Here is a 21,893-nt window from a genome sequence, read left to right on the forward strand (position 1 = left end):
AGGGGAAGCGAAGCGCGCGCTCTGAGCTCTGCACGCCCCGCCTCCGAATCCTCAAGATGGCGGCAGCTGAGCCACCCACTTCCCCTCCCCCGGAGGCCACGTGACCCCCGGGGCCTCTGCGCGGGGTGGGTGGGGCGGAAGGGAGAGTTTCCCTGGAGAGGAACCTGGTTTTCCGGGATGGTCCAGGCCTCGGGATTTAAGGGATTGGAGACTGTGCGGAGGTCTTCGCTCTTTCCTGTTGCCTCTCAAGCCTCTTAATTTAGGGATGGACACGAAATGGTTGAAAACCATTGGTGAGAATATAAGCAGGCCTGAAAACGTTAGCTGTGTCGGAGGTTATGGACCCAGCAGGAGCGCCCACCGAAGTCCTGTGCCCCCTGCGGAAGCAGCGCGACGCACATTAGTTTACTTTCCAGTTTGCCTAATTTCTGGAGGTTGAAATTGAGGATGGGAAGGTACAAGGTGGAGGTGGTGGACGAGAATCAAGCCCAAAATAGACTTTGTCAAGCCTCTGAGCCCAAGCTAAGCCATCATATCCCCTGTGAGCTGCACGTATACATCCAGATGGCCTGAGGCAACTGAAGATCCACAAAAGAAGTGAAAATAGCCTTAACTGATGACATTCCACTATTATGATTTGCTCCTGCCCCACCCTGACAGGATATATTCTCCCCCTCGCCCTTAAGAAGATGCTTTGTAATATTCTCCCCACCCCCTTAAGAAGGTAATTTGTATGCCTATCCCAAACCTGTAAGAACTAATAATCCCACTGCCCTTTGCTGACTCTTTCGGATTCAACCTGCCTGCACCCAGGTGAAATAAACAGCCTGGTTGTTCACATAAAGCCTGTTTGGTGAACTTTTCACACAGACACGCGTGACAGTAAGTTTTCGAGCTGTTTTCTGACTCAAGTACTTGTGGTCATGGTGGAGGTCCCTCACTACCAGGGGCCCACATCATGACAGACTGGAGGCCTGGCGAATTTTTGTAAGAGATTCAGGCATGCCCCCTCCCCTGGCGTAAGTCCAGAATTTTCCTAGATGCCAGTCTCAGGGCTCTGCATCCTAAATACAAAAGTGGGCCAGGCGCGAAGGGTCACGCCTATAATCCCACCATTTTGGGAGGCCGAGGCAGGAGGATTGCTTGAGCCTGGGGGTTCAATACCAGCCTGGGCAACGTAGAAGGACCCCCATTTCTAAAAAAAAAAAAATTTGCCGGGTGTGGTGGCACGTTCCTGTACCCCAGCTGCTTGGCAGGTTGAGGCTGCAGTGAGCTGTGATCGTGCCACTGCACTCCAGCCTGGGTGACAGAATGAGACCCTCTCTCAAAAAATACATCTCTCTCTATATATATATCTATATAGATATAGATATCCATTTCCATACGTTCTTATAATGGCATATACTCAGTAAAAATGTATAAAATGTTTACCAGTTGACTTTTCTTTCACCCAACTTCACGTTTTATATAATTTCTATAAAATAAGAAACCAATAACTTATTTTAATGGAAAAAATAATAAAAATATGCCAGAGGTGTATGCCCTGTCTTTATTAGAGTATATATGGATTCTGGTTACCCATACTTTTGGTAGGACTTAATAAATGTGAAGAAAATGTAAATCAGTGTGTATAGATAGTTGGAGTCAATAAATTTTAAATCATGTTTGTTATATTCTGTATCAACTTTTCCTCCTCGACCCGTTTCTGATACTGAGTATTTTTATCAAAGGAGCTGGGGTGTTTCAAGACGGGGAGACGTGGTGTATAATCAGAAAACTCTTCTGCTTCCCCTTCACACTTGCTGTATGCATAGTTCTGTGTCCTGCATGAAATCTCTTGCAGATCCTTTCACTTTTCAAGTGTTTTTCAGTCATGAGAATAGTCATATTGCAGTAGAAAATCTATAGCACAGAACAAAACTTTAAACTTTATTCAGGCTAAAGGTTCTCCCCTACTCCTGCTCTTACCTGCTTCATACTTGAAACTTGCTGTATTAAAAGTGGCATGGTAGGTTTCTCCACATCCCTGCCTTTGCTCCTCAAAGTTTGCTCCTCCTCTCCCACTGGCTAGCTGCTATTTCTGACCCCTTCCTCCCAAGAGGAGAAGGGATTGGAGGGAAAGAACACAGACTTTCCTGGTTAGTGCAGGATGGTGTTATCTTCCAAAATTGGTTCCCTATGGACAAGGAGGAATCACAAATGTTGGCTTTTCTCTCTTATGCACCTTTGTGGGCTTTTTTAGAACTCTCTTGCTGGGAGTTAGGCAGTGGTCCTCCTCTGGTTCACTGTCTATGACTCCCCTCCCCCCAGTCTTTGGCCTTCTGGAGGAGGCTTATCCCATGTGAAACTTACTCCCCTGGCAGGAGTCCCTTTCCTCTCTGGTTATCTCTCATGGGACAGATCCCTTTTAAATGACTCCAAGTTGGTTAACTTGTAGGTCCACTTGGCTCACAGGATAACTCATGCATCTTTGCGCCAGTGGAGAGGGCAATGCAGCTCACTCCCCCATGGCACCCACCTTATTCACCATCCCAGCACAGTTAGCCAGCATCTTACTTTTGGACTTCCCCCAGATAGGGGTTAAGACACTATCCCTGTGGATCTTCAAACTCCAGGAGACACAAGCTAAACATTCTAAGAGGTTCTAGTGGAAGCCTTCATCTCACTTGGCTTCAGGCAAGGGGAGAAACCCGTCTCCCTCCCCAGAGTGGCAGGAGAGGAAATCCAGAGCCCACAGGTAACTCTCCAACACAATCCTCATTCTCTTATATAGACTGAGTATGGATGATTAGTAATGCTGGCAGACTAGTTCATATTCCATCATCACCCTTTAAGATGGGGGAATGGGAGTACCTGGCATCTGTTGTATTGCCTTCTGCTTTTGAGGCCTTTGCTGAAACTCCAGAGACAATAGGAAGAACCCAATTAACATACTGTCACTATTGTCTGTCATCAATTGAAGAAATTTTTATGAGATTTCTGATGAAGATGGTGAAATGTGTAAAGGCTTTCAAATACACACACACACACCACCCCATAGCAGACATACAGCAATGACATATAAAACCTTAAAAGAGAAAAGTAAGGAGACCTAAGTGTCTCCCCCAACCCCCGGCCCCTACTCCAAATTCATTTGTTAAAGCCCTAACCCCCAATGTGATGCTATTTGGAGAAGACTCCTTTGGGAGGTAATTAGGGTCAGATGAGGTCATGAAGGTAGGGCCCCCATGATGATAGTGTCTTTACAAAGAGAGAAAGAGACACCCATGCCCTCTCTCTGCTGTGCAAGCACACAGTGAGGAGGCAGTGTCTACAAACCGGGAAGAGAGCACTCACCAGGAACTAAATTGGCTAGCACCTTGGTCTTGGACGTTCCAGCCTCTAGAGCTGTGAGAAATAAGCACCTATTGTTGAAGCCACCCAGCCTTATGGTATTTTGTTACAGCAGCTCAAGACAGCTAATATACTCTGAAATGAGATAACCACCTCCCCATGGACCTCATAGGCTTTGAAATGAGTCTAGAATCAAGGGTAGCAGTTAGAGATTTGGCTCCTGTGAGATAATGGAGATGTAAGTGCTTCTCAGTAGGTAGAGGACTTGGGACAGATTTTCAGCTTAAAACCAAGGACACGACTGTCCCTACATGCAAGCTGAACGAAATTACTGCCAACCTTCTGCTTGGGGCTACAGTTTCATGGGAATGGCCATGTGGGTGGGAAAATAAAAATATTGATAGTCTTTAAACAAGAACTGAGCCTAGGCACTCCCTGCTCAGTGACTGGAATGGTAATATCCTAGTATTACCAATATTATCTATACACCAGTAATAACTAATTAGAAAATACGACTCTGAGGTCAGCCGCAGTGGCTCATGCCTGTTAATCCCAGCACTCTGGGAGGCTGAAGCAGGCAGATCACCTGAGGTCAGGAGTTCGAGACCAGCCTGGTCAACGTGGCAAAACCCCATTTCTACTGAAAATAAAAAAATTAGCTGGGCATGGTGGCGGGTGCCTGTAATCCCAGCTACTCAGGAGGCTGAGGCAGGAGAATAGCTTGAACCCAGGAGGCAGAGTTTTCAGTGAGCTGAGATCGTACCACTACACTCCAGCCTGGGTGGCAGAAGGAGACTCTATCAAAAAAAAAAAAGGAAAAAAAAGAAAGAGAAAGAGAATATGAGTCTGACCAGGCGTGATGACTCACGCCTGTAATCCCAACATTGTGAAAGGCCGAGGCAGGTGGATCACCTGAGGTCAGGAGTTCGAGACCAACCTGGTCAACATAGTGAAACTCTGTCTCTACTAAAAATACAAAAATTAGCCGGGCATGGTAGTCTAGCTACCTTAGCACACCTCTAGTCCCAGCTACTCAGGAGGCTGAGGCAGGAGAATCACTTGAACCCAGGAGGAGGAGGTTACAGTGAGTCAAGATCATGCCACTGCACTCCAGCCTGGGTGACACAGTGAGACTCCATCTCAAAAAAAGAAAATAAAATATGATTTTTCTGCTGGACACAGTGGCAGGTACCTATAATCCCAGTTACTCAGGAGACTAAGGCAGGAGTTTTCACCTAAGCCCAGGAGCCCGAGGTTAGCCTGGACAACAAAGCAAGACCCTGTCTCTGGAAAAGGAAAAAGAGAGAAAATATGATTTTCTGTTAAACATGGTGGATTCAATCATGCATGTATTACTATTACATCCATAACCTCCACTAATGTGACAGTAAAGAGTTCTGTCTTTTCTCGGCCAGGCGCGGTGGATCATGCCAGTAATCCCAGCACTTTGGGAGACTGAAGTGGGCGGATCACGAGGTCAGGAGATTGAGACCTTACTGGCTAACACGGTGAAACCCATCTCTACTAAAAATACAAAAAGAAATTAGTCAGGTGTGGTGGTGGGCACCTGTAGACCCAGCTACTTGGGAGGCTGAGGCAGAAGAATGGCGTGAACCCAGGAAGCAGAGCTTGCAGTGAACCGAGATCCCGCCACTGCACTCCAGCCTGGGCAATGGAGCAAGACTCTGTCTCAAAAAATTAAAATAAAATAAAATAAAAGAGTTCTGTCTTTTTAAAGGTATAATCTCATGTGCAATCAGCAAGTGTAAGGGTGATAATTCCCCATGGGATGGTATTTCAATCAATGAAAGGCAGGAGCCAATAAATAATTTTCCCCACTTCTTGCCCTATCTCACTTATCCCAAGATGTCTTTGAGATAGTTTGTTTATTGCAAATACAGTCCCCAGATTGAACAATCAGTTTAATTTAGTGATGTCCAGGTCGATGAAAGATGCCTGTGTTGGCTGTAGTTCCTTCCCGGCTTCATTCCCCTTGTCCCTCACACCTGCTCCCTGGACTCCCTAGTAGTAAAGTCAGGCTCTAGTTTCTGGGGAACCCAGACTTAATGCAACTAATAAGAAAAAGATCAATATATTTGATTTCATTAAAATTAAGAATGCCTGGCCGGGCACGGTGGCTCACGCCTGTAATCCTAGCACTTTGGGAGGCTGAGGTGGATGGATCACAAGGAGAGCCTGGCCAGCGTGGCAAAACCCCATCTCTATTAAAAATACAAAAATTAGCCAGATGTGTTGGCGCCCACCTGTAATCCCAGCTACTCGGGAGGCTGAGGCAGGAGAATCATTGGAACTCAGGAGGCAGAGGTTGCAGTGAGCTGAGATTGCACCACTGCACTCCAGCCCAGGCGACAGAGCAAGACTCTGTCTTTAAAAAAAAAAAAATAAATAAATAAGTTCATCTATTTATCAAAAGACACCATTAAGAGAATGGAGTGGGGAAAGAAAGACCCTCTATCAAAGTTGTATGCCACACATAAGAAGGACTCATAAAACAATATATAAGCAATAGCTTTAAAGTAATAAAAGACAGATACCCCAAGAGTACAAAATACTTGAGAAGTTACACTGTTGCCAGACATGGTGGCTCATGCCTGTAATCCCAGCACTTTGGGAGGCCTAGGTGAGTGGATCACTTGAGGTCAGGAGTTCGAGACCAGCCTGGTCAATGTGGTGAAACCCTGTCTCTACTAAAAATAGAAAAATTAGCTGGGCCTGGTAGTGTGTGCCTGTAGTCCCAGCTACTCAGGAGGCTGAGGCAGAAGAATCTCTTGAACCCAGGAGGCAGAGGTTGCAGTGAACCGAGATCGTGCCACTGCACTCCAGCCTGGGCAACAGCGTGAGACTCTATCTCAAAAAAAAAAAAAAAAAATAGCTTTGGCCGGGCGCAGTGGCTCACGTCTGTAATCCCAGCATTTTGGGAGGCTAAGATGGGTGGATCACTTGAGGTCAGGAGTTCGAGACCAGCCTGACCAACATGGTGAAACTGCATCTCTACTAAAAACTACCAAAAAATTGGCCAGGCGTGTTGGTGGGTGGCTGTAATCCCAGCTACTCAGGAGGCTAAGGCAGGAGAATCCCTTGAACCCGGGAGGTGGAGATTGCAGTGAGCCGAGATGGCACCACTGTACTCCAGTCTCAGCGACAAAACAAGACTCCATCTCAAAAAAAAAAAGAAGAAGTGCTCAAAAGAGGATATTCAAATGATTACTAAATATATGAAACCTCAATCGTGAAAATGTAAATTAAAACCGTAACAAAATAGCACTTCACAACATAATAAACAGTGCAGATATTGGTGAGGATGTAGAACAAGGGACATTCTTCTACACTGTGTAAATCAGTGCCACCACTCTGGAAAACAGGTTGGCATTTCTACTAAAGTTGAAAATGACTACACAGTTCTGTTCCTAAGTATATATCCTACAGAAATGCATACAAGGTATACCAGCAGTTATGTACAAGAATGTTCACAGCAGCTTTCTCTGTAATTGCCAAATACCAGAAAAAGTCCACATATTCTTCAACAGTAAAATGAATAAATTTGGGGATGTTTATACTATGGCATACTATTCAGCATTGAAAATTAACAGACTGCTTCACTCAACAACATAAATGAATCTGAAAAACATTATGTTGAGTAAAAGAAAATAGATGTAAAACAATACATATTGCATAATTCCATTTACATACTGCTTTTTTTTGGCTTGTGTTCTGTTTTGAGACAGGGTCTCTCTCTGTCACCCACGCTGGAGTGATGTGGCCCAATCATGGTTAACTGCAGTCTCAAACTCTTTGACTCAAAGAATCCTCCTGCCTCAACCTCCAAGTAGATAGGACTACAGGCATGTATTATCATGCTTGGATAATTTTTTTTCTTTCTTTCTTTCTTTTTTTTTTTCGAGACATGGTTAACTATGTTGCCTAGACTGGTGTTGAACTCCTGGCCTCAAGCAGTCCTCCTGCCTCAGCCTCCCAAAGTGCTCGGATTACCACCATAATTGTCAAACTAAACTACAGTGAATAGGAGCACATTCTTAGTGGTAAACCATTATAAAGAAAATGAAGCTAAAAACCATAAAAATCAGCATGGTGGTCACCCTGAGGATGGAAGGGAGGGCATTGTAATTAGACAGAACAATGGGAGGAGCTTCTAGGGTATTGAGATTGTTCCATAAATTAATCTGGGTGGTTGTTTTTCCACAGATACTAGCTTTTTTTCAGTTAGCTGTGCATTTATTTATTTATTTAGAGATAGAGTCTCGCTCTGTAGCTCAGGCTGGAGTGCAATGGCACGATCTCGGCTCACTGCAACCTCTGCCTGCTGGGTTCAAGTGATTCTCCTGCCTCACCCTCTCGAGTAGCTGGGATTACAGGCATCGCCACCACACCTGGCTAATTTTTGTAGTTTTATTAGAGACAGGGTTTCAACATGTTGGCCAGGCTGGTCTTGAACTTCTGACCTCAGGTGATCCGCCTACCTTGGCCTCCCAAAGTGCTAGGATTGCAGGCGTGAGCCACCACAGCCGTTCTGTACATTTATTTTTTTACGCTTTTATGTATATATGTAATTTTCCACAATTAGAAGAGCTAGAGACAGAAGACAAACCTGTATCCTAAGAAACGTGAAGCTTGAATACACTATCTGTGTGCTAACAAGCAATTTGTTTCTCAGATATGCTAGTCAGCCTCCAAAATGGCCCCCAGTGATCCCTGTCTCTTGGTATTCACTCCCTGGTATTCTCCCATATTGTACAAGGGCTGGTCTGTGTGACCAATAGAATATGACAGATGTGATCATGTATCATGTCCAAGATTAGGTTATTAAAGCCATTGTGGCTTGCATTTTGAGCACACTTTCTCTCTCTGGGATCATATGCTTTTGGGGGAAAACACCTGCCATGTTGAGCAACCCTATGGAAAATCCCATGTAGTAAGAAACTGAGGTCTCCTGACAACAGAAGCAAGGAATTGAGGCATCCAGCCAACAACCATGTGAGTGAGTCATCTCACAAGCAGATCCTCAAGTATATCAAGCCTTCAGATGACTGCGGCCCCAGCCACCATCTTGAGTGCATCTTCATGAGAGACCCTGAGCCAGGACCACCTACCAAATCACTTCCATAGTCCTCATCCTCAGAAATTGTGAGATAAAAATGCTTGTTTTAGGCTGCCAACCTGGGAGTAATTTGCTATGCAGATAGCTAATACAAAACCCTAGAGAATAAAAATTGCTTTAGGTATAGCCCCTACCTTTATTCTATGAGGTACTAATAACCCTTTTTGACCTTGAATTTGGAGAAACCCTGAATGTAGGCAATTAATCCATATGTGGATGTTTTACATCCAAATGCTTTTTGTCTGGTCCCCCAGATCACTATGGTTTCTATTTTATAACTAGTACATACTATATACTAATATATAGTATTATATTACTGTAATAATAAGGTATTATAATCATAATACCATAATCACACAAAACACAAATGTACATCCTACCAGCTTATTAAAAAAACAAATAAATACTGGCCAGGCACAATGGCTCATGCCTTTAATCCCAACACTTTGGGAGGCTGAGGCAGGAGGATTGCTTGAGCTCAGGAGTTCCAGACCAGCCTGGGCAATATAACAAAACTCCATCTCTACTAAACAACAACAACAACAAAATAGCCAGGTGTGGTGGTGCATGCCTGTAGTCATAGCTACTCAGGAGGCTGAGGCAGGAGGATCACTTGAGCCCAGGAGTTCAAGGTTGCAGCGAGATATGATAGCACCACTGCACTACAGCCTGGGTAATAGTGAGACCCTGTCTCAAAAAAATAATAACAAAATAAAAACAAATAAAATGAAATAAAAATAAACCTAACAACAATATTATTAATTATGATAATATTTTTATGTTTAAGCATTTTGATAGAAATGTTCAAGTGTTTTGAAGGAAAGGTCCTGGGTGATCTGAGACATGTATTAAGATCTGCCATGGTCAGAGAGATTAGGCGAGACTTCCCCGAGAAGCGATATTTGAGCTGAGATCTGAAAATAAGTAGGAGGTAGTAGAGCGTAAAGCCTGGTAGGCAGAGGGACACCTAACCTAGTACTTCCTAACAGTTACCCTTTTCACTGTCCTTGCCCTCTGTTCACACCAGCCACTTACCCAGTCCCCCACCTGTTCTCACCCTAGGGTAGACAAGAATCATTTCTTGACATACCTATAAACATTACTGGTGTAAGGTTTAGAAAGCTCAGCTTTACACAAAGTCCTGTGGCGGGAGAATCCACGGTGATCTGGTTGGCCAGACAGAAGGCCAGTGTGACCAGAGGGCAGAAAGAAAGGAGAATAGTGAGAAATGAAGCTGAAGAGGTACGCAGAGGTTGACCACGTCCAGCATATTAAATATTATAAACATTAATCTGCGTTCATGCCTGTGTGCGCACTATACCTGACCAAACTGTTGAGCCCTGTTGGAATTTTTTTTTTTAACAGGTTGTAGCTCACTGCAGCCTCAAACTCCTGGACTCAAGCAATCGTCCCACCTCAGCTTCCTGAGTAGTTGGGACTACAGGCATGCATCACCACACCCAGCTAATTTTTTTATTTTTTGTAGAGACAGAGTTTTGCCATGTTGCCCAGGCTGGTTATTTTTAAATTTTTATTTATTTATTTTTGAGACAGGATCTCACTCTGTTGCCTAGGCTGGAGTGCAGTGATGCAATCTCGGCTCACCGCAACCTCTGCCTCCTGGGTTCAAGCAATCCTCCCACCCTCAGCCTCCCAAGTAGCTGGGACTACAGGCATATGCCACCATGCCTGGCTAATTTTAAAATTCTGTACAGCTTCTTCTCCGAGAGAACACCAAATGGCGGATGACGCCGGTGCAGCGGGGGGGCCCGGAGGCCCTGGTGGCCCTGGGATGGGGAACCGCGGTGGCTTCCGCGGAGGTTTCGGCAGTGGCATCCGGGGTCGGGGTCGCGGCCGTGGACGGGGCCGGGGCCGAGGCCGCGGAGCTCGCGGAGGCAAGGCCGAGGATAAAGAGTGGATGCCCGTCACCAAGCTGGGCCGCTTGGTCAAGGACATGAAGATCAAGTCCCTGGAGGAGATCTACCTCTTCTCTCTGCCCATTAAGGAATCTGAGATCATTGACTTTTTCTTGGGGGCCTCTCTCAAAGACGAGGTTTTGAAGATTATGCCGGTGCAGAAGCAGACCCGTGCTGGCCAGCGCACCAGGTTCAAGGCGTTTGTTGCTATCGGGGACTACAATGGCCACGTCGGCCTGGGTGTTAAGTGCTCCAAGGAGGTGGCCACTGCCATCCGTGGGGCCATCATCTTGGCCAAACTCTCCATTGTCCCGGTGCGCAGAGGCTACTGGGGGAACAAGATCGGCAAGCCCCACACCGTCCCTTGCAAGGTGACAGGCCGCTGCGGCTCTGTGCTGGTGCGCCTCATCCCTGCACCCAGGGGCACTGGCATCGTCTCAGCACCTGTGCCCAAGAAGCTGCTCATGATGGCTGGTATTGATGACTGCTACACCTCAGCCCGGGGCTGCACTGCCACCCTGGGCAACTTCGCCAAGGCCACCTTTGATGCCATCTCTAAGACCTACAGCTACCTGACCCCTGACCTCTGGAAGGAGACTGTGTTTACCAAGTCTCCCTATCAGGAATTCACTGACCACCTTGTCAAGACCCACACCAGAGTCTCTGTGCAGCGGACCTAGGCTCCAGCTGTGGCTACAACATAGGGTTTTTGTACAAGAAAAATAAAATGAATTAAGCCTGTTACTAAAAAAAAAAAAAAAAAAAAAATTCTGTACAGACAGGGTCTCCCTATATTGCCTGGGCTGGTGTCGAACTCCTGGGCTCTATCCATCCGCCTGCTTCAGTCTCACAAAGTGCTAGGATTACAGGTGTGGGCCACCGAGCCTGGCCCAGGCTGGTTATCCTTTAAGTCCAAGATTGATGGGATGCAACTGGCTCAGATGATGTGATTGCTGGTACATATACAAACAAACTCCACCTTCGTGTAGAAAACATTTGGCCAGAAGAGGGACAGTGAGTCCTCCAGAAAGACAGATGTGATGCTCAACTCACTCAAGAGTTCTCATCTAGAATTGTGGTCCATTGTTTGTAGATTGCCAGATAAAATACTGTATTTTTATTCACTAAATCTGGCAATCCTACCCGTTAGGATTTTGAAAACCCACTTTTCTGTCCAGGAAAATATTACTGACCTACTTGCTGTGTTGCCTGCTTATGCTGACATCTGTATCCCTTAAATAAACTCAGTTGGATTGACTTAGTAGTGATTGCAGCTTCTTTTTTCAACAGTACTAGCCTATTATTACAGAGGTTGTATAAAATTATTAATAAAATAAAAATGCAATAGATCAAAAAAGGAATCAGCTGGGCAAGGTGGGTCACACCTATAATCCCAGCACATTGGGAGGCCAAGATGTGAGGATCACTTGAGCCCAGGAGTTTGAGACCAGTCTGGGCAACACAGCAAGACTCCATCTGTACAAAAAATACAAAAATTAGCCAGAAGTGGTGGCTTGTATATGTGTAAACCAAATTAATTACTTTGGGGAGGCTCTAAAATTATGAGTGATTAGTTTCTCTTGTTTTGAAATAAACTTAGGCCTAGAGTATAATTTTACTTAGAATTAAGGGCCAGGTGTGGTAACTCACACCTATAATCCTAGGGCTACGAGACGCCAAGGCAGAAGGATTGCTTGAGGCAAAGAGTTTGAGACCAGCCTGGGCAACATAGTGAAACCCTGTCTCTACAAAAATAAAAATAAAAAAATTAGCCAGTCGTAGTTGCTCAGTCCTGCAGTCCCAGCCACTCGGGAGGATTGCTTGAGCCCAGGAGTTTGAGGCTGCAGTGAGCTGTGATTGTGCCACTGCACTTCAGCCTGGTGAACAGAGTGAAACTCTGTCTCTAAAAAATAAAAATAAATAAAGGAACGGGAGAAAAGATGAGATGAGAATGTACAGGGGATGATGACAACGTTTTGGAAGCCAGAAAACAGATGGTGTTAGGTAACTAACGGCAAAGCAGAAAAAGCTGAAATTTAGGCATGCAGGTGGGTAGCCCAGAAGGAACCAAAATGGCTCATACAAGAACTCTGACCCTCTTACACACCCCAGAGACCTTTGAAGGTGGGTTTGGGTGTGGTGCTGAAACGTAGAATTGGGCTGAAAGTTGGTACAAGGAGCAGTTGGATCCTTCAGTCTCTTCATCTAGCCCATGAAGCAGATGACTGCCCCTTCCCTCCCTTGGTGGAAGTACAGATTTCATGTTTAGTACTGTATCTGTACTATTACTCACCAAAAGAAAAAAAAAGGCGCTGAAATCTATCTGAATTGTTTAAAACCCTAATAATTGTAGCCGTCAGGCACTCTGTTAGGTTCTAGTCTATAAAGATGAATAAAACATGGTCCTTATCTTTGAGAAGCTCACAGGGTTTTTTTTAATGTAGCTTTCAAGATACCCATAAAAACAAAAGCATATCATGAGGCATTGCATCCCTCTGTACAATGTCATAGCCAGGAGTTCAGTATACAGAGACTTCTTTGAGGACTGGGTGGTCAAAGAAGGTTACACTCCTCTGTGTAAAAGTTACATTTTGATGTTCTGGTGATTCCCAAGGCAGTAAGGAGCCAATTTGGCTTGAATGCTGATTTTTAGAAGGGAATAGGCAAAGATATATTTGGAAAGGTAACTTGGTATTAACCTGGTAAGAAACATGGATTTCAGAGTCATGTGTCTGGCTTTTTCTCTGTCATTGGAGGTTTTTGCATAAGATGACAGAATAAAGTGATCTACCCTTTCTGTGTTTGAGGAAGACGAAAATGGCAGGTGCTAAGAGAGAGAGGAAAGGGTAAGACAGGCTAGGACCCTGTATCAGTCAGGGTTTCCAGCTGCAAGCAAGAAAAATGAATCCTGGCTAACATAAGCAGAAAGTAAAGTGGTTGAAATTAAATTATGCAGTTCACAGTATTGATGGGAAATCTATAAAGAACAAGGCTTAGAAAATCCCTCCTACTGCCTGTTATCCACATATATCCTTCTTCCCATACTTACTCTTGCAAAAAAAAAAAAAAAATTCCTGTCCAGCACACTTTAGACATCCCATATACAAATGAAAATCACTTACTGCCTCCCTCAAAATAGCCTCAGATTTTAGCAGTCACTACATCCAGCTCCAAGCCCAGGGAGTCTTGTTGATGCCTATTCCTAGTTCTGCCCAGTCTTGTCTTGATATCTTTGTAGACTAGCTTGTAATGTTATCAATCACCAACACATCATTTATTTTTTTTGAGATGGAGTTTTGCTCTGTCACCCAGGCTGAAGTGTAGTGGCTCGATCTCAGCTCACTGCAACCTCTACCTCCCAGGTGGAAGCAACTCTCATGCCTCAGCCTCACGAGTAGCTGGGACTACAGGCATGCGCCACCACACTTGGCTAATTTTTGGTTTTTTGTTTTTTTTTTTTAGTAGAAACGGGGTTTCACCATGTTGGTTAGGCTGGTCTCGAGTGCCTGACCTCAAGTGATCTGTCTGCCTTGGCTTCCAAAGTTCTGGGATTACAGGTATGAGCCACCGTGCCTGGCCAACACATTATTTATTGAAAAAAAAAAAAATGAGAGAGAAAAAAGGGAAATCAATTAAGATATATGAATATATTTAGGAAAAATCAGGGAAAGAAATATGGAAAGAGGCTACCATTCTCATTTCCACAACTAATCACAACACTGTGGGTATTTATGATGTCTGCCCTCTCTACTAGTTTCAAGGTCTCTTTGCCTTTAGGCAGAACCTCAGCTGGTCAGTATATGACCCAAATCTCATTTCTGAGAGATCCAAACCTTTAGTGGTCCTGCCTATTCAAGGGGTTAAAGAAGTCTTTCATTAACTTTTAGTTCTGAACATGGTTTCATGAGCATGCACCCCAGGGGATCCCCTCTGTCCCATCAATATGCCTCTTGACCCCAGTGTGTAACTACAATTTTATTTCTTCACAAAAATCAGGATTCATGACTCAATACCATAGCTTCTTTTTTCCCCATTGATCTACTGCAGTGAGGAACCCAAAATGGCCAGTGGCCATCTCACCCTAAACTGTTGTTCCTGCTGGTGGAATATTTCTCACCAGCAGAGCTCAGAGTTGATGTAGTGGGGAGAATAATAGTTCCCAAAGATGTCCACATCTTAATCCTCAAAACCTGTGAATATGTTATATGACAAGAGGGAATTAAGGTTGCGGATGGAATTAAGGTTGCAGATGGAATTAAGGTTGCTAATTAGCTGGCCTGAAGATGGGAAAATAATCCTCTATTATCTAAGTGGGCCCAATGTAATCACCAGTGGTTACCTTCTAAAAGAAACAGGGAGGCAGGAGAGTCAGTACTGGAGCACTGCACCATGGGGAAGATTCAACCAGCCATTGCTGGCTTTGAAAAGGGGGCCATGAGCCAAGAAATGTGGGCAACCTCCAGAAGCTGAAAAAGCCAAGGGAACAGGCAAGATTTGTCACCTAGGGCCTCCAAAAGTAACACAGCCCTGTCCACACCTAAATTTTAGCCCAGTGAGACCCATTTTGGACTTCTGCACTCCAGAGCTGTAAGATAATAAATACGTGTTGTTTTTACCCTCCAAGTTTGTAGGAATTTGTTACAGATACAAGTGGTTTTTTTTTTTCTTTTTGAGAAAGGGTCCCACTCTGTTGCCCGGGCTGGCATGATGATGACTCAATGCAGCCTCAACCTCCCGGGCTCAAGTGATCCTCCCACCTCTCAGCCTCCCAAGTAGCTGGGACTACAGGTGTGTGCCACCATGCCCTGCTAATTTTTCGTACTTTTTGTTGGGACTGGGTTTTGCCATGTTCCCCAGGCTTGTCTTGAACTCCTGAGCCCAAGAGATTCCCTTGCCTCAGCCTCCCAAAGTGCCGGGGTTACAGGTGTGAGCTACCACGCCCAGCCACAAATGTAATTGTAACAGGTACCACCTCACCTATATATCTCATCCCCACCCTTGTATTTTTGGGTGTGAGCGAAATGTTCCACATAGTTGGTCACTATTTCAGAGCTTATGTCACATTCTGTAGGATACCACTCTAATCTTTTTTTTTTCTTTCTTTCTTTGAGACAGAGTTTTGCTCTTGTCATCCAGGCTGGAGTGCAATGGTGCGATCACGGATCACTGCAACCTCCACCTCCTGGGTTCAAGCAACTCTTCTGCCTCAGCCTCCCGAGTAGCTGGGATTACAGGCATGTGCCAACCACGCTCAGCTAATTTCATATCTTTTTTTTTTTTTTTTTGAGATGGAGTCTCACTCTGTCACCCAGACTGGAGCGCAGTGGCGGGATCTCGGCTCACTGCAAGCTCCGCCCCCCGGGTTCACGCCATTCTCCTGCTTCAACCTCCCGTGTAGCTGGGACTACAGGCGCCCGCCACCATGCCCCGCTAATTTTTTTTATTTTTTTATTTTTAGTAGAGACAGGATTTCACCATATTAGCCAGGATGGTCTCGATCTCCCGACCTCGTGATCCGCCCGTCTCGGCCTCCCAAAGTGCTGGGATTATAGGCGTGAGCCACCGCGCCCGGCCTAATTTTGCATTTTTAGTAGAGATGGGGTTTCACCATGTTGATCAGGCTGCTCTCAAACTCCTGACCTCAAGTGATCCACCTGCCTCGGCCTCCCAAAGTGCTGGGATTATAGGCATGAGCCACCGTATCTGGCTGATACCACTATAATCTTATGAGATGTTGTCTCCAGTTGGCAAAATAACTAAGACCTCAATAAGCCTATTCTATAAGACTAGCTGGAATGTACAATAAAACTAAATAAGCAATCCCAGAAGAGTTGAATTGTGTATCCCAACTGTCTTACTTCTTCCACTGTAAAAGTACTCCCTTGGCCAAAAGCATCATTGTGTGGGATGTCATGCTGAATGCCTTATAAGTCATTCAGTAAGTTTCTGGATGGTGCTGGCAAAAATACAGTGAGTAGGAAAAATATAGAGGAATTTCAAGTAAGTTTCTTCTACAATGAAGATAAATTACTGCCCTGTCCATGAAGGAAGAGGTCCAAATTGGCAGTAGCCAGGTCAGTCTTAGTGTGAGAAAGTCCACGTCATTGAGCCTTTACACTCAACATGCATTGCCTCCGTCAGTGGTCCCATGGCCACTTTGTTCACAAGCTCATACAGCAAGCTTTGGTATAACTAGGGGAAAGGGCGGATACTATCCACAGAGTAGGTCATCTTTTCTACCTGATTGTTGATACCGTCTTCTACTTACAAGGCATAAGTGTTCTCATTATGGTAGATTAGTTTTCTCAGCATACATTCTAAACTCCTTAGACTGGTTTTCTCAACATACATTCTAAACTCCTTCATACCTTTCTATACTGAGAGTCTAGAAAGATAAAACCTGTATGTCTCAGATCCCATTACAGTTATGGTTCCAGATGTAATTGAGATTTTGCCAATCAGGTATGTTTCCATGAGACTTGAATGTGAAACCCAATTAACTGAGTGATGAGGAGAGAGAGGCAGGATATGAAGTATTCACTTTGCTGATGTGAATTATGACAGAGGAAGTGTGGTTCTGTGGTTACCAGTGTGCTGATTTGCTGGTTTCCTGCAGTGGAAGCCATGTGCTTACCCAAGCGTAGCAGAATCAGTGAGATTCTGGGTGTGGGGAGTGATCCTACAAGCTCCACCTAAAGCTTCTTCCTCTACCCCTTACAAATATTGTGTAAGCCACCTAATCCCTGGTAATAACACCCTTCTCCCTTAAATTAAGTAGAGTGGTATCTGTGGTCTGCAACTGAATCATGACAGATACTGTCACATTTGGGAACTATTTTAAGAAGTTCTTCCACATTGTACTTCTCCAACTTCATTTTAATATAACTTCTAACTCCCTAATCATCTAGCCAAACCATTAACCTCAGACTAACAATCAGTGTAGATTCTTTGTTTTTTTTTTTTTTTTTTTTTTTTTTTGAGACGGAGTCTCGCTCTGTCACCCAGGCTGGAGGGCAGTGGCACGATCTCGGCTCACTGCAAGCTCTGCCTCCCTGGTTCACACAGCTGGTACTACAGGTGTGTGCCGCCACGCCTGACTAATTTTTTTTTTTTTTTTTTTGTATTTTTTAGTAGAGACGGGGGTTTCACCGTGCTAGGCAGGATGGTCTCGATCTCTTGACCTCATGATCCACCCGCCTAAGCCTCCAAAGTGCTGGGATTACAGGCATGAGTCATTGGGCCGGCCAAATCAGTGTAGACTCTTAACCTCTTTCTCCTTCTGGGAAAACTAGTCAGGTAGTTGTATTTCTTGAAGTCCTGACTATCCCCAGTGTCCTTCAGGGTCACCCTTGATTGGGGGGCCACAGTATCACAGCAGCCCATTTCTTTCTAATGCCAGTACATCAGGTGAAGACAGCTACAAACTAATCATGACTTTATTCCATGCAGTCTGGTAACAAGACCCGTTTCATTGGTTATAGTGGTAGATGAAATAGCAATGCAGCAGAAGTAGTGGTGTGGGTGCTAGGAGCCATTTATGTTTTCAGGATCTACTCTAGTCTCATTTTATATATGTCATTTCTACTTGGTAATGGATCCATGTCCTAGGTATGAACCAGCTTCATACCTAGGAAGACCAGATAATAGCCAGTTCATGATCATGCTGTGATCATGCTGTGTCCATGGAGTAGCAGCAAGCTGAGAGCTGATTTTCAAAGAGAGAATATTTACCTGCCAAAAGGCATGCCCAGAGGGCCTCTGTTGTGATTCTCCTATCAGGATGTGCCACAGATGATAAAGTATCTCAGTCTGCCACTAACACTTTGAACATTATAAGGATCACAAAGACTAAGTTGCACTACAGACTGGACCAGCTGGAGAACCTCTTCTTCCTCTGAATCACACTCAAATATGGCTTCATTTCAAGTGACCAGATAAGGAAGTCAGAGCAGTAACCCAAATAGGATCAACGTTGTCTCTAAATTCACCTAAGTGATGTGACTCTTTTGGTTTAGGGGTAGGTAGCACAAGTAAAGCAACTTGTCCTTCATTTTGAAGGGAGCACCTGTATGTAAGATCACTAAACACCAAGAAATATCAGTGAAGTGAAAAGCCTTTGTACTTGAGCCTCCCTACCTTCTGGTATACATATTTTCTAAAGCATGTAAGATACTTGCTATTTTTTACTCCATATGCCCTATTAGTTTGATGTCATGAATTCAGTGGACTAGCAAGATATCTTGTGGGATGGTAAGATGGTCAAGATCCCTATGTGCTAACTTGTGGCAGAGTCAGAAAGTTCGTGTAGCCATGAGACAGTGTAGATTGATATGTGTTATATCTGTTGTTTTCTGCTATTAAGCCAAAGAAAAAAGACTTCACTGGATTAATGTCTTCTTTTTTAATTGCATTTATTTATTTATTTATTTATTTTACCTTCTTGCTCTGATCAATGTCTTGTTTGTATTTCTTACTTTTCTCTCTCTCTCTCTTTCTTTCTCTTTCTTTTCTTTTTAAGAGATGGAGGCTGGGCGTGGTGGTTCATGCCTGTAATCCCAGCACTTTGGGAGGCCAAGGCAGGTGGATCACCTGAGGTCAGGAGTTCAAGACCAGCCTGGCCAATATGGTGAAACCCCATCTGTACTAAAAATACAAAAATTAGCTGGGCATGGTGGCAGGCACCTGTAATTCTAGCTACCTGGGAGGCTGAGGCAGGAGAATTGCTTGAACTTGGGAGGTGGAGGTTGCAGTGAGCTGAGATCAAGCCACTGCACTCCAGCCTGGGCAACAGAGTGAGACTCCATCTCAAAAGAGAGAGAGAGAGAGAGATGGGGTATTCTATGTTACCCAGGCTGGTCTCAAACTCCTGGGCTCAAGTGATCCTCCCACCTCAGCCTCCCAAAATGCTGGGATTACAAGTGTGAGCCACCATGTGTGGCATCCCTTTCTTTTCACTAACACTCTCTCAAAATAGATGTAACCATTCTTCTGACTTCTAATATCCTTGATCAGTTTTTCTGATTCTTGAACTTCATACACCAACAGTGTATAAGCACTATACCTGCTCCGGATTTTTGCCAAATATTGGTATTGTCAGGTTTTCTTTTTAATGTAAGCCTTTCTAGTAGATGTAGTACTTACTGTTCTGTGTTTTCTTAGATTTAATTCTGTATTTGTCTGTTTGGTGTCCATTAATCATAGGGCCAAACTGCCAGCCAAAATTGTTTACATGAAAAGGGGACATGTAATCCAGCTTTCCACAAGCACACAAAAATCCTCCAACAAATCCTGACATAGAAAACTGTGTTTTCTTAGCAGATGTGATTGTATAGTTTTGTAACCTCACTACTATTATAAATGTAAATAATTCTCATGCTTTTTCACCTCTGGAGGGAGCTTCTTTCACAATTATTCTCATTCTTTGTCAGCAGTTTAAATGAGGCCAGACTTAATCTCTTTTTGAAAATAAAAGACCTAGCAGAGTTAGGGTTCTTTATGTTTTCCATCATGCCAATCATTCTCTTCTCATTTGAGGAGACAGTATGAACACTATAAGTATTCAGAAACATAGAAATACTGGGCTGGGTGCAGTGCCTCACGCCTGTAATCCCAGCACTTTGGGAGGCCAAGGTGGGTGGATCACGTGAGGTCAGGATTTCCAGACCAGCTTCACCAATATGGTGAAACCCTATCTCTACTAAAAACACAAAAAATTAGCCCGCATGGCGGTGCCCACCTGTAGTCCCAGCTTCTCGGGAGGCTGAGACAGGAGAATTGCTTGAACCCGGGAGCTGCAGGTTACAGTGAGCCGAGATCACGCCACTCCACTCCAACCTGGATAAGAGAGCGAGAATCTATCTCAAAAAAAAGAAAAGAAAAGAAAAGAAAAAGAAACATAGAAATATTGATTAGCACACTATTATTAGGGCAATAAAAATAAATCAAATAATTAATCAGTAAGAAAAGTAATAAGAACAATAGGTTTATTTGCTGGGCACAGTGGCTCACACCTGTAATCCCAGCACTTTGGGAAGCCAAGATAGGTGGATCATTTGAAGCCAGGAGTTTGAGACCAGCCTGACCAACACAGTGAAACCCCATCTCTACTAAAAATATAAAAATTAGCCAGGCATGGTGGTGCCTGCCTGTAATCCCAGCTACTTAGGTGGCTGAGGCCCAAGAATCTCTTGAACCTGAGAGGCAGAGGTTGCAGTGAGCTGAGATTGCGCCACTACACTCCATCCTGGGTGACAGAGTGAGACCCTGTCTCACAACAAACAAACAAAGAAACAAACAAATAAAAAAGCACAGTAGGTTTATTTTGAAAGTAATTTTCCCAGGACAAGAGTTTTACATGACCTCCTTTTCAAAGTATACTTCCAACGAATTCACATTAATAGAAAACAGAGTACAGAGTAAGTTGATAATTATGAATAGTCAGCAAGTCTCCATTTTGCACAAATGGAAATGGAGAAAACAAGATTGATATTTTCTTAAATGTTTTCAATTTAACACTGCATCAAATCAGAATCTTGGAATTCATTTTATAATGTGAAAGGATATTTCTCTCTGTGTTGCTTCAAGGAAGAGGGAACATTTTCATTTCCTTTGTAGACACGTTTTTGTTAATTTTTGACACTTGCTTTTTTACGGCCAGTCTCTGAAATGTCATTAGGTAGCATTAAATAGTAAATTCAAGTCTTTAGATCTCAATTTAACTGGCTGAAATGAAGAAAGAGATGGAAGGCTTTTATTTAATAGAGAACATGGTCAGGCATGATGGCTTATGCCTGTAATTCTAGCACTTTGGGAGGCCGAGGTGGGAGGATTACTTGAGCCCAAAAGTTCAAGACAAGCCTGGGCAACATGGTGAGATTCTGTCTTTACAGAAAAATTTAAACATTAGCCTGGCATGGTGGCACATGTCTATGGTCCCAGATACTTGAGAGGCTGAGGCAGTGGGGATCGCTTGAGCCCAGGAGGTAGAGGCTGCAGTGAGCTATGATTGCACCGAGGCACTCCAACCTGGATGACAGAGAGAGACTCTGTCTCAAAAAAAAAAAAAAAAAAAAAAAAAGAACAAGAACATATAGCAGGAATCTTCCATATTAATCTTCCACATTAGTAAATCTCTTCTTCATCTTTTTGTTGATTTCCTTGAGATATGCAGAAATCTTATCTCAAAAATTATGTGTGATATATCTATGCCATGAACTACTGCTCAGCAACAAAAACCACTGAAACATGCAACAATGAAGATGAATTTCTAAAACACTGTGCTGAGGGAAAGAAGTTAGGCACAAGGATCTATCCTGTATGATTCCATTTATATGAAACTCAGGCTGGATGCAGCAACTCATGCCTGTAATCCCAGCATTTGGGGAGGCCAACCTGAAGAACTGCTTGAGGCCAAGAGTTTGAGATCAGCCTGGGCAACATAGTGAGATACCTTCTCTACAATAACATAAAATAGGCTAGGCGCAGTGGCTCATGCCTGTAATCCCAGA

The 21,893-nt window shown here is 44.0% G+C and overlaps 1 pseudogene; it reads left to right on the forward strand.

The window, feature by feature from the left end:
* Positions 1 to 10,190: 10,190 nt before the first annotated feature.
* On the forward strand, positions 10,191 to 11,154 carry LOC119626845 (small ribosomal subunit protein uS5 pseudogene; annotated as a pseudogene).
* Positions 11,155 to 21,893: the final 10,739 nt, after the last annotated feature.

The sequence above is a fragment of the Chlorocebus sabaeus genome, chromosome 17 (genome assembly GCF_047675955.1).
Source record: "Chlorocebus sabaeus isolate Y175 chromosome 17, mChlSab1.0.hap1, whole genome shotgun sequence".
NCBI lineage: Eukaryota > Metazoa > Chordata > Mammalia > Primates > Cercopithecidae > Chlorocebus > Chlorocebus sabaeus.